A 13,425-nucleotide genomic window follows, 5' to 3' on the forward strand; every position below is an offset into this window, starting at 1 on the left:
AGGAAGGGACTTACTTAGTAAGCTGATAGCCACCATCTCTTTTACAAAGCACAGCTCTTTATAGCTAAAGCTACCTGGAACGGGAGTCATCATGGTCCTTATGGTTCCTTGGGAGGAGGAATGGAAACTCTTCTTAACTGAGCCAGGCCAAGAGATAGGACCAACTCTGGCTAAGTGGTCCAAAGGTGGGTGGAAGACAACACTCCAGGGTTGGCAATCAACCAGGCCCCCGTACTCATAGAATTTAAGCCTGGGGCCTAGCCTGTCTGGCAAAAACAGTAGCCAGTTCCCAGAGAAGCTCTTGAAGGTATCCAGGTCCATCTCAAGCACCTGAGGGCCTTTGGAATTATAGTCCCTTGTCAGTCTCCATGGAACACTCCCCTCCTGCTTGTTCCCAAGCCAGGAACCAAGGACTATAGGCTGGTACAGGATTTGCACTTGGTCAACCAAGCTATAGTGACTTTGCACCCAATGGCACCTAACCTGTACACGTTGTCGTGGTTGCTGCCAGCTGAGGAGAGCTGGTTCACCTGCCTAGACCTGAAGGGCACTTTCTTTAGCATCAGAATAGCTCCTGAGAGCCAGAAACTGCTCACCTTTCAGTGGGAGGACCTGGGGTCAGGTGTCACCACTCAGTACACTTGGACCTGGCTTTCCCAAGGGTTCAAGAACTCCCCCACCATCTTTGGGGAGGTGCTGGCTCGAGACCACCAGAAGTTTCCCGTTAGAGACCTAGGCTATGTGTCGCTCCAGTACGTTGACAACCTCCTGCTGGGACACCCCACAACAGTCAGGTGTGCCAAGGGAATGGATACCCTGCTGTGGCACCTGGTGGACTGTGGGTATAAGGTGTCCAGGAAGAAAGCTCAGATCTGCAGACAGCAGGTACATTACCTGGGATTTACTATCTGACAGGGAGAGCGCAGCCTGGGATCAGAAAGAAAGCAGGCATTTGCAACCTACTGGAGCCTAAGACCAGAAGGCAGCTGAGAGAATTCTTAGGAGCTGTGGGGTTCTGCAGGTTATGGATCCCAAACTTTGCAGTACTGGCCAGGCCCCCGTATGGAGTCACAAAAGGGGGTGACAAGGAACCTTTCAAATGGGGTTCCCAACAGCAACGAGCTTTTCATGAGTTAAAAGAGAAACTCATGTCGGCCCCAGCCCTGGGGCTGTCTGACCTGACAAAGCCATTTACGGTACATGTGTCAGAGAGAGAAAAGATGGCAGTTGGAGTTTTGACCCAGACTGTGGGGCCCTGGCCGAGGCAGGTGGTCTACCTCCCTAAACAACTAGACAGGGTTTCTAAAGGTTGGCCTCTGTGTTTGAGGGCCTTGGCAGCAACTGCCTTGCTAGCACAAGAAGTGGATAAGCTGACTCTTGGGTCAAACCTGAACATAAAGGCCCCCCATGCTGTGGTGACTTTAAAGAATACCAAAGGACATCACTGGCTAACGAATGCTAGACTTTGTACCAAAGCTTGCTTTGTGAAAATCCTTGCATAACCATTGAAGTTGGCAACAACTTGAGCCCCGCCACCCTACTCCCCGTATCAGAGAGCTCAGTTGAACATAACTGCATAGAAGTGTTGGACTCAGTTTATTCTAGCAGGCCCAACCTCAGAGACCATCTTTGGACATTAGCAGACTGGGAGCTGTTTGTGGACGGGATCTCCTTCATCAACCCACAAGGAGAGAGGTGTGCAGGATATGCAGTGGTAACCCTGGACACTGTCATTGAAGCCAAATTGTTGCCCCAGGGCACTTCAGCCCAGAAGGTCGAGTTCATTGCTTTAATTCAGGCCTTGGAGCTAAGTGAAGGTAAGACTGTAAATATTTACACTGATTCTCAGTATGCCTTCTTAACCCTCCAAGTGCATGGGGTCTTATATAAAGAAAAAGGCCTATTGAACTCTGGGGGAAAGGACATAGTGTCAGCAAGAGATCCTGCAATTATTAGAGGCAGAGTGGAAGCCCCAAAAGGTGGTAGTCATGCACTGCAGAGGACACCAGCGAGCTTCCATCTCGATTGACTTGGGGAACTCTTGAGCTGACTCAGAGACTCAAAAAGCAGTGTCCACCCCCTACTGGGCATCAGTCACAGCCCGCCTGTTCCCTCAGCCACCTTAGTTCATCAAAAGACTTCAGCACAAGTGTATTACATGAATCACTATCGATCTGTCTCACAGGAAGACCTAGGTAGTGAAGATGAGAGTGAGAACTCTTACTAGTGAGTGAGGTTCTCAAAGGGGGGAATGGAGAGAGAGAGAGAGAGAGAGAGAGAGAGAGAGAGAGAGAGAGAGAGAGAGAGAGAAAGAGAGAGAGAGAGAGGCCATTTCTCCTGAGGTTAAAGATTTACCCCCCACTCTAACCACAGGTGCTATCCATAGATCCCAATCTATCACGACCCTTTCATGTGGACCCCTTAGAGTTGTAAGCCCTTAAAATGCCCAGGAACTCTTTCTTTGGAGAGCTCGGTTCTTGAGAAGCAAGTCTGCTGATGCTCCTGGCCGAATAAAGCCTCTTCCTTCTTTAACCCTGTGTCTGAGGGGTTTTGTCTGTGGCTTGTCCTGCTACACTGTGGGTCAGCTTCCCTGGAAGGTCACTCACCCACAGTGGATCACTATACATTGGTGTTATATTTCATTTGCAGTCCCTGGTAAACTGGGGTGGGTGGGGGGTGCTGTCAGGATGCTAGTGGGACCATGATAGTAACATGGAGGTAGCCTTGGACACAGGCACAGAGTGAGGTGGCAAAGATTCTCTCTGGTCACCAGGGAGTGGCTGGACAGCTGTGGGTGAAGGCTCAGGTTTGACTCCCTAAGGGGCACTCCAGTTCTCTCCGACCCTGCCCTGGGGCTGGACAGCCCCCATATTCCTGTTGGTGGTGCCAACTTCATGCCATCGGCTGCCACCCCTTTGAAGTTCCCCCTTTTAAAAGCCTTGTTCACTGCAGAAGAATTGGAACATATAGGGAGATGAAAAGGATGAAAATGAAAGAATATAGCTCCTCCTGTTCCCATCAGAAGACACTGCCAGAAGCCTCAAGGTGTGTGTGCCATTTGGGGTCTGGCCTGGGATTAAGCGCCATGGTCTTAGCCTGTGGGCTGCCTGCCATCCCAGCTCCTCTGTGCCTTTGATATGATTTGGATGTTTGTCCCCTCCAAATCTCATGTGGAAATGTGACTTCCAGTGTTGGAGGTGGGCCTGGTGGGAGGTGAATGGATCATGGGGCCAGATCCCTCATGAATGGTTGGTTTAGTGTCATCCCCTTGGTGATGAGTGAGTTCTCTCAAGCTTTAGTTGTTTAAAAGTCTGGGACTTCCCCATTCTCTTGCTCCCTCTCTTGCCATGTGACATGCTGACACCCCTTGCCTTCCACCATGATTATAAGCTTCCTGAGGCCTCACTAGAAGCAGACTCTGGTACCTGTACAGCTTACAGAGCCAGGAGCCAAAATAAACCTCTTTTCCTTAAAACATGTTTTTAAACACCATGTTTGCAAATGAGTACGATTTGACTTCTTCCTTATTATGATAGATGTTTGTATTTATTTTTCTTGCCCGATTGCTCTGTCTACATCTTATAGTGCTATGTTGAATAAAAGTGGTTAAACATGACTATCCTTGCCTTGTTCCAGATCTTATGGAGAAAGTTTTCACCTTTTTTCTGTTCAGTATAATGTTCACTTTGGGTTTGTTATATGTGGTCTTTATTATGTTGAAGTACTTTCCTTCTATAACTAATTTCTTGAGAGTTTTTTTTTCATAAAGAAATGTTGGATTTTATCATTTGTTTTATCTGCATCTATTGAGATGATCATATGATTTTTATCCATTATTCTGTTGACGTGATGTATTACATTTGTTGATTTGCAAGTGTGACAACATCCTTGCAGCTCTGGGATGAATTCTACTTGATCTTGGTAAATAATCTTGTTGATGCACTGTTAGATTTAGTTTGCTAGCATTTTGTGGGGATTTTTGCATCTATGTTGATCAAGAAGCCTGTAGTTTTCTTTTTTGGTTGTTTCCTGGTCTGGTTTTGGTATATTTTCAAGCAGCCTGTCTTGGAGCTCACTGATTCTCTTTTCTATTTGATTTATGCTGTTGTCGATGCCTCCTATTGCATTTTCCATTTGGTCCATTGTGGGGTTTTTTTAGCTTAGGATTTATTTATATTTTTAAATTATTTCAATCTCTCTTAACTTTCATTGATAAATTTATGAATTATCAATCTGTGATTTTTGCAGTTCATTGAGCTTCCTTAAAACATCTATCTTGACTTCTCTGTGAGATTACACATCTTCTTTTCTTTGGAGTCAGTCTCTGGTGCTTTATGTTCTTGATTTCTTGAAGTCATCGTTTCCTAAATGTTCTTGATCCTAGTGGGCATATGACAATGCCTGTGCATTGAAGGATTCAGTATTTATTTCAATTTTGCATTCCTACTTTCTTTGTACTCATTCTCCTAGAGATCCTGAGCAGGCTGATTATGATGTCCCATGTGTCTGTGGTCACCGGTGCCCTAAGCCAAGGTTTGCCACAGGTCCCTAGTTGGCATATTGCACTTTTTCAGCATTAGAGGACACTGAGACCAGGTTTGCCCCTGACCACATCTTCTGTTTCCTTCTGGCCCAGTGGAACCAGAGAAAGTCCTAAAGATGATAGTCCTTCCTATTGGTTCTGCAAGTTTCTCCCTGGGACAAGAGAAAGTCCAGAAGTTTTGTCAGTGGTCACCAGCCTGAGAGGCACCACGGGGTTGTGACCAGTGCAGTGCCTCACCATGGCAGGCCCAGCACTGGGCTCCAAAGCAGTGTCTTCTGCTTGCTTCTTTTTCCTTCTTTCAAGCAGACAATGTCTCTCCCCATGCTGTGCTGCCTGAGGTTGAGGGAGGAATAGGCCTGTGGCCACCAAAGCCAGCATAACACTCTGTCAACTCAAAGCCCATAGCCCCAGAAACAAGCACATCCTAGGGGTCAGTTAAGATCCACACTGTTACATGTTGCCTGCTACTGAGGTCTATTCCTACCTGAGGCTGTGGCTTCAGAAGGTCAGTGGTGATGTGGATTGGCACCTGAAACTGAGCCACTGGGGCTGTGGGGCACCACCTGTTGCTCCAGTGGATCCAGCTGCTCTGTCTATGAGCAACGGACTGGGGCCAGGGGATATCAGACTTTGGCCATGTTTGGTTTCACCATTGTGTTCCTGCACTGAGTTTCAAGGAAAATTCTCTCCTTCCCCCAGCAGATGGAGCCACTCTGCACTGTGCTGCCTAGGCTTGCGGGAAGAATGATGAAGGCAGTGCCTTGGACGCCAAAGCTGAAGCTAATCAGGGTCACACTCAAAGCCCAGCTGCCAGGACCAGGGCAGCCCTTGAACAGTCCCCAGGCCCACACTGTCAGGGCCTGCCTGCCGCTGAGGTTCATTCCTGGGCTGATGCCACTGTAGAAAGTCAGCAGTGGTGTAAGCTGGAACACAAGGCAATCCCTCTGGGGCTGAATGTTTCTGCCCAGCACTGGCATGCGCCTGGAGGCTCCATCTCTAGGCCCTGGCTCAACAATATGGAAACATCATTATTACCTTCTGGTGGGACAGGACTTTATAAAACGCCTGGGGAAATTCTCATTAAAAATGATATTTTAAAAATCTGTATTAGCAAGCAGTCCACCAGCTGAAAGATTTGCACTATGTGGTAATATTATGCATGTTAGAACTCTAAGAGAGTTAATAGAACAATTTAAAACTTTAAATAAAATCAACTCAGAAAAGCAGCAGTTGTCTTTTGTAGCACAGTTTACTCAAAATTTCTTAAAAACTAAAAGTCCAAAATACTAAAACAAAGCTAAGATTAGGAGATGGGATTCAGACAAGTCATTAATGTCCAATCCTGATCTGAGGACCAGGTGACAAAATTTCAAACATTTTCAACAGAGATTATATTTTTAAGGTCTCAGACAGAATTTTAAAACTACCAACACAGTTTTCAAGGTTATAGTCCAAACAGGCAAAATAATTGGAACCACCTACAAGACAAAGGAAATGGAGACAAAACAATAACCAGATTACACAAAATAATTCATTTAGACAACAACCTAACTCACAACAATAATAAATGATTCGAGACACTCAAACACCCAGGTATCAAAAGAGACAAACAGAATATATACCCAAACAAAGGATATAATACAAGCTGTTCTGACAATCATGGGGTGGTCATGGTCTCCACGATATAGAGGTCCAATAGGAGGATAATTATCCTTCTATATATTAGTCATTAATAAAGAAAATGATACCAATATAGATAATACTACTAATTTCTGTACCTTTCTTATAGATATTGGTGCTCAGCTTTCTTTTTTCTTTTTTTTAATCTTTTTTTGTTTTTTTTTTTTGAGATGGAGTCTCACTCTGTCGCCCAGGCTGGAGTGCAGTGGGGCAACCTCAGTTCACTGCAAGCTCCGCCTCCTGGGTTCATGCCATTCTCCTGCCTCAGCCTCCTGAGTAGCTGGCACTACAGGTGCCCGCCACCACGCCCAGCTAATTTTTTTTGTATTTTTAGTAGAGACGGGGTTTCACTGTGTTAACCAGGATGGTCTCTTATCTCCTGACCTCATGATCTACCCGCCTCAGCCTCCCAAAGTGCTGGGATTACAGGCGTGAGCCACTGCACCCGGCCGGTGCTCAGCTTTCTATACTTAAATTTGCTTTCTCTCCTATATCCAGTGACAATAAGGATAAAATAAAGGTTGTGGGATTGGACAGCTCTGTGGTAGACGGAGAAATAACTGCACTTTCTATTTGAAAGATGCGACAGAACACCATCACAGATAACAATGACTTACTACCTGTACTAGAAAACATATTGAGAATGGACTGGATTTCTTTTATAATGCATTTACTCAAGACAGACCAATTAGGAGAAATAAAATTTAAGTGTTATTTTACTTCAATAGACACTACAACCTTACCAAAATCATTCAAAGTGACTTTTATACCACAATCCCCTTTGAAGGTAGGACATACTAAGATAAGACAAAAAATAATGAATTACTTGAGGAGAAAATGACTGAACCTGCATTTTCTCCATACACTTTCCTGATCTGGCCAGCTAGGAAATCTGACCGACTCTACGGATTCACAGGATACTTATTTGCATGACAAGGAAAATTGTATCAATTCACTAGTTTACCATAAGGACCCCTAAATAGCCCTGTAATTGAACACAGTATGCTCACAAATCACTTCAGTGATTTAAAACTTAATCCTCAGGTGATTTTGTATATTGATGTATTGATGACACTATCTTGATAAACATAAATTAAAACAATTGGTAGAAGACAAATTAAAACTTATCAAATTTTTTATCTTTCATCCTTCAGAGGGCCATAATATTCCTAAAAATTTGACTGATGTGTCTGGAACTGGAGAAAGTACAAGGTCCAGAGACATCAGTCAAAATTTTAGGAATATTATGGTCCTTTGAGGGATGAAAGATACCACACTCTATCATGAATAAGATTTTAGGAATAACAGAAGCTACTACTAAAGAAGAACATCTCAGATTAATTGTACTTTTTGTGTATTTGTTTGTCTTTTTTTTTTAATAGAGAAGAGGTTTCTCCACATTGCCCAGGCTGTTGTTGAACACCTGGCTTCAAGGGATCCTCCTGCCTTGGCCTCCTAGAGTGCTGGGATTAGAATCGTGAGCCACCACACCCAGTCCCTTAATTGTACTTTTGGGATATTGTACTTTTGGGATATTGTACTCTTTGGAGACAACAGATGCCACACTTAGAGATTGCTTTGCAACTTCTTTATAGGACAACTAGGAATTTGTCACAATGTCAATGGGAACAGAACAATCACAACCTTTTCAATAGCTTAAAGATACTGTTAGGCAATTTCAGAGTCTTATAAAGTGTACTGAGGCAATAATTATAGATTAGAGGTGTTCTACACAAGATTATGCCTCTTGGTCACTTTGGACAAAAATTAATGGTAAAGATATACCAATGGATTATTTATAAAGAAACCTCTTATTCTACATACAAATATTCTACTTTAGAAAAATTGGAATGGGTAGCTTATGAGCCCTTTGGCATACGGAACCTATTACAGGCAAAGCAGGCATCACAATAGGAACTCCAACACTTCTATTGCCATTGGTGCAGTTAACACCTGAAAGTATTGCAGGTGCAGCTATTGATGCAAAAACACTTACATGGTACATTGAATGGTACATTCAGAGAGAGATGGGAAACCTGATGGCAGGTGAAGCTTCTTCACTGAAAGAATTTCAGAACTTTCTGTGGTAGACTTCCAGAGATATCACTGAGGGAGGAACAAATCCAGTATCTAACAGGGCAATGGGGGTTCCTCCTGGTCACCTGAAGTGTCTAACACTTGGTTTACAGATGCATCAGCCTCTGCAGCCTCAGGATACACCCTCAGGAAGGCAGGAGCTGTCAGGCCAGCTGAAGGACCTTGTGGCAGTTCTGTCAGCAATCAGAAAATCATCAGGAGAAAGGCAATCTGATAAACACGTATATGCTGACTCATGGGTAGTGGTCAGTGGGATAGCTCTATAGGCATCTAAGCAGAAAATTAATGATTGGAACATGAATGGAAGACTTTTATGGTCTGTAGAACTATAGAAAGAATTAGAACAGCCTTCATGCCACTTAAAGACATATGTCACCTATACAGATGCACACTAAAAGGAAGAAAATCCAGAATCCAAATTTCATAATAGGCTTGGCATGGTGTGGCTCATACCTATAATCCCAGGACTTTGGGAGGCTGAGGTGGGCAGATCACATGAGGCCAAGAGTTCGGGACCAGCCTGGCCAACATGATGAAACTGTCTCTACCAAAAAATATGAAAAATCAGTTAGGTGTGGTGGCGCATGACTGTAATCCCAGCTACTTGGGAGGCTGAAGCAGGAGAATTGCTTGAACCTGGGAGGTGCAGGTTTTCAGTGAGCCAAGATTGCACCACTGCACTGCAGCCTGGGGGACAGAGTGAGATTCCATCTCAAAAACAACAACAAACAAACAAACAACTCTCATAATAAAGTAGATGCGTTGACACACAAAATTACAATTAAGATAGTAAATGACTCTTAGCAAATAAAAAATAAAATATATCCAAGAGACCAGTTTGCTCTTCATCAGCATTCAGGATGTCAGGGCATCATTGCCACAAACGGTTAGTTCAAAAAGCACAATATACAAATTAATACTAAAGAACTTTAAGAGTTAATTAATCCATGAATCACACACAAAACTGGTAAAAAAAAAATACCACAAAATTTATCATCTAATGACAAAGACAAACCTATGTACACTAACCAAATTGTACAGATTGATCTCATAGGCTGTGCCTAAATCAAATAGCAATCAATATTTTTTTGTACGATAGTAGATACATAGGATGAGGATTGGCAATCTCATCACCACATCCAGATGCAAAAAATACTTGTAACAGTTTACATATTTGGGTGGCACTTTTTGGTCCCCAGTAATTGTAGAATTAGTCAAGGATCCCACTTTACAGTTTGTGAAACACAGTTACATGCTAGAAATCGACATATGATCTAACTTTTACTTACTCTATAATCTAACTGCATCAATCTACATAGAAAGATTTAATGGATTATTAAAATAGCTCACAATATTAACTAAAGACCATGATTGAAAAGGATGTCATAATACATTATGAGAAGCATTGGTATTTGTCAGCAGCAAAGAGAAAGCAAATACTCCACCCCTTACTAACTATATAATAAGGGAGAGATATATATGATACAACATACACTTATCACCTCCAATTTACCAATAAGGAAATATAAATATATTGCTAAAGGCAAGATACCTAGAAAGATGGAGGCATTAGCCTACTCCCACCCAAACACCCTATGTGTGAATGGAGGATAGGGTGATGATCATAACCGGAGTTATCTTCTCCCCTTCCCCGAGGAAGAAGGAGCAACACCCGACGAGGGTCAGAATGAACTGGCTGATTTATGGGACTGGGAAATGATTACAAAACTTAGTATATAATTTTGTAGCACTTTATTAAAAGGGTATGGGAGATTGGGTGGGTGGGGATGAGTTCTTGGATTATTCTCTTAAGAGAGAAAATGGTAGGATTAATGGACTGTGGATCTGGACAAGGTAGAATGCTCAAAATGGAGGTGTTTGTACAAGTCATCGAACAGAATAGGACGGCCCACTCAGTCACTTTGCCAATAATTCAGTGGAAAAAGTGTAGTAGCTCAGACTCAGGCCTTCTAAGAAATAGGGGTAGAGACAAGCTCAGCTGCGGTTATCATAGCAACTGATACCTTAATAGTAACAGTGTTCTTAGAAGAGCTTATTTGTCTGAGTGTGCACCACCTTCAGCCCCAGACAGTGACTGTTGTCCTGTCTGCCATTGTCCCTGCCCCATCCTCATGCCCATGCTCATACCCAAACTTCCCTGATTTTATCTCATTCAGAATCTTATGGGAAAGATCCATGAGGAAAAGTGTATAGAGGGCAGTCCCAGGACAAGTCTAATCTCATACTCAGATATCTTACCATTGTAAACACTTTGCCTAAGATACTAACTCAGTGTTACTCATACAAGATTTCCTGTGGATCAGCGGCCTGGTTTACTCTAAGATGAAGGCCCTAGCCTTAGTCCCTAAATCCACTAGCCAGGTTGATGTATTCGGGTGCACTCGACTCAGTCATGTCATTCAAATGCAGAAATCTGTTGTAAAGATGGAGCATCTGACAGAGGCTCAGGCATCTCTCCATTAAAGGGCTTTCTTCTACTCCCCCATCACCAGGCTGCAGCTTCCAAACTGCAGGAAGATGTCTAAAACCCCTCCTGTTGGGAGCAAAAACAGTATCCTACACTCCCTATGAAGAAAACCTTTCTAAAACAAACGCTTTGAGAATCTTTGACTTGGAGGCTGACATTTTACCTTATGTCTTTCTCCTGGGGGTGGCCCAGTCAAAGGAAGATAGTACACAGGGTATTTGGTGTCTTGGAGTTCATAGTTCAAAGGCAAGACTGAAGAAGTAACTGAGGCTTAGTGGGTGGTTTTGACCCTTCAGCCCTGGATTATGGGTCCAGCACCCTCCTGTCATGCAAGCTTTTACCATGCATCCTCATGGTCCATTCTTCCACCTGCTTCCCAGGGAAATCCTCGGTCAGATACCACACACCCATGGCAGTAGCCTGGTCTAGTGACTTAATATACTGCCTATTGTCCCAAAGGAATGAGGCTGAGGAACAAAATGTGATGTAAAGAGTTTACTTGAGCCAAAATGAGGACAGCTCCCTGGAACCCAGACCTAATGTAACCTTGGATATGAGCTTTCTTAAACCCTTGTTACAAGCAGGCTTGTAAAGGCAAAAAAGGGGGACAGGAAGTGCACTGATGCAAAGTGGTTTGTTATGGATTTTCAGCTGGATTTGGTAGCTAATGCCTGTAATGCCAGCACTTTGGGTGGCCAGGGCAGGAGGGTCACTTAAGTCCAGGTGTTTGAGATCAAGCTGGGCAACATAGTGGGACTCTGGTCTCTACCATTAAATAAATAATTAAAAAATTAGCTGGGCATGGTGGCATGTGCCCCTGTGGGGGCAGTTTTATTAACATGGCAGTGATATGAATATACCTAATGCCACTAAAATGTATGCTTGAATATGATGAAAAATGGTAAATTCTATATGATGTATATTTTACCACAATTAAAAACAAACCAAAGAAACACCCTCTCTTTGACTTGGAGTAAAGGAGTTTTGGGGTTTGTTGAAGAGGGTCACACACAGTGTGATAAATCCGTTAGCAATTCAGAATATCTTCCTCTTCTCAAGGGACCAAGAAAAAAGTGAATAGAAATTGTGAGTAACAATAGTTTCTGTGATTAAGAATGAAAGGTAGGGAGAAGGTTAGCTAACAGCACACCCTGTTCACCATTCACTGCATTTGCACTCTGAGTTAGTGTGAGTTCTGGAGTCAGCTGTCTTCTTGAGTCAGTGTTTTTTGGGTAGTGGGGGGTTAGAAACATTTCTGAGCAACTGAAGCTGTTACTACATCTGTTGGAGGGGCCTGGTAGACTGTGTGTGACCCCAAGGGTGTGCAGAATCGCACCGAATGTAAACATTTTGGTGCTGATGGGGTTCATGACATGTGACCCCAAAACATTGCCCCTTGGAATTTGAGAGCACAGCAGAAGTGGTAAGGTCACTCTCACCCTCCCCTCACCTTTCTTCCCTGAAGCAGATCATAAAACTTGGTAAACACACTTCCAAAATAACTTGAGGAAGTGCTCCTCTATAGTGTTTATAAGTCAGTTCTATTACTTTTAAATTCAGAGATTATACTATAAATAGCAGATGTCAATTGACTACATAAAGTGATTAAAATGATACATTTTATGGGATGTATATTTGACCACATTTAAACATGTTTTCATTGTGGTAAAACAAAACAAAACAAAAAACACATCCCATGAAATGTGCCATCTGGGGGCTCTGGGTGAATGGGAGAGTGAGTAGTACCCGGTGCTGCGGCGGGAGCCGCATGAATGAGAGAGCCTGGCCCAGGGAGATGTGGTGCAACCGGTCAGGGAGCCGTGGGAACGCGGCGGGGCTGAGACTCAGCGCCGTAGGACTGCTCTAAGAGGAGCCTCGCCGTGCAGGAGCGTGTGGCAGCGGGACGAGCATGGAGTTTGCTGAGGCCTGCGCTGCTTGGGCGGTGACAACCATGGCGGTGAGGACGGGCACCGCACTGGGGGTGAAGCTCCATAGCCCAGCTGAACTCTAAGGCTCAAGATTGAAGAAAGATAAGGGACATGGACTAATCTGGAAATAAGGACATCTTTGGAAACTGTTTTCATCCACAGTAATCATGTAAAGTGTCAAGTGGAATTGATTTCTTCATCTTATTCTGCTTCTTGGGAAGAATATGGCTTCAAGGATTTTAAGTTCCCTTTAGTTTTACATGAACCCGATAGGAAGCAGAGCCCCTAAAGGGCTTGGGAATAACAAGAAGCGATTGAGGACAGGGAAACTTGCCCTCTGTTTTCCTTCCCCCTTCAAACAAAAGGATTTACAACTCCAATTATAACAGCTGTCGTTCAGCTGTAGCCATCAAGAGAAAAATGAATTAAATCACCATTGCCAGACTCTAAGCCCTGGTAAAGTTGGGGTGCGGGGGTGGCCGCATTGAGAAGCCTGCCTGAAAGAGACAAAGACTGCAGGAAATGCGGCTTCTCTCTAAAGTTGGAAGGGACCTCAGGTTCCTTCTTGGATTGACATAGAAACACAGGGCATACCTCTTTTAGGCACAGCTCACATTTTGTGGAGTGTTGTTGAGAAGGGAGTGTAGTCTCTGCAGAAGAATTTTTCCTTGCCTAAAGTTTTCTGCCAA

The sequence above is a fragment of the Pongo pygmaeus genome, chromosome 8 (genome assembly GCF_028885625.2).
Source record: "Pongo pygmaeus isolate AG05252 chromosome 8, NHGRI_mPonPyg2-v2.0_pri, whole genome shotgun sequence".
NCBI classification, from domain to species: domain Eukaryota; kingdom Metazoa; phylum Chordata; class Mammalia; order Primates; family Hominidae; genus Pongo; species Pongo pygmaeus.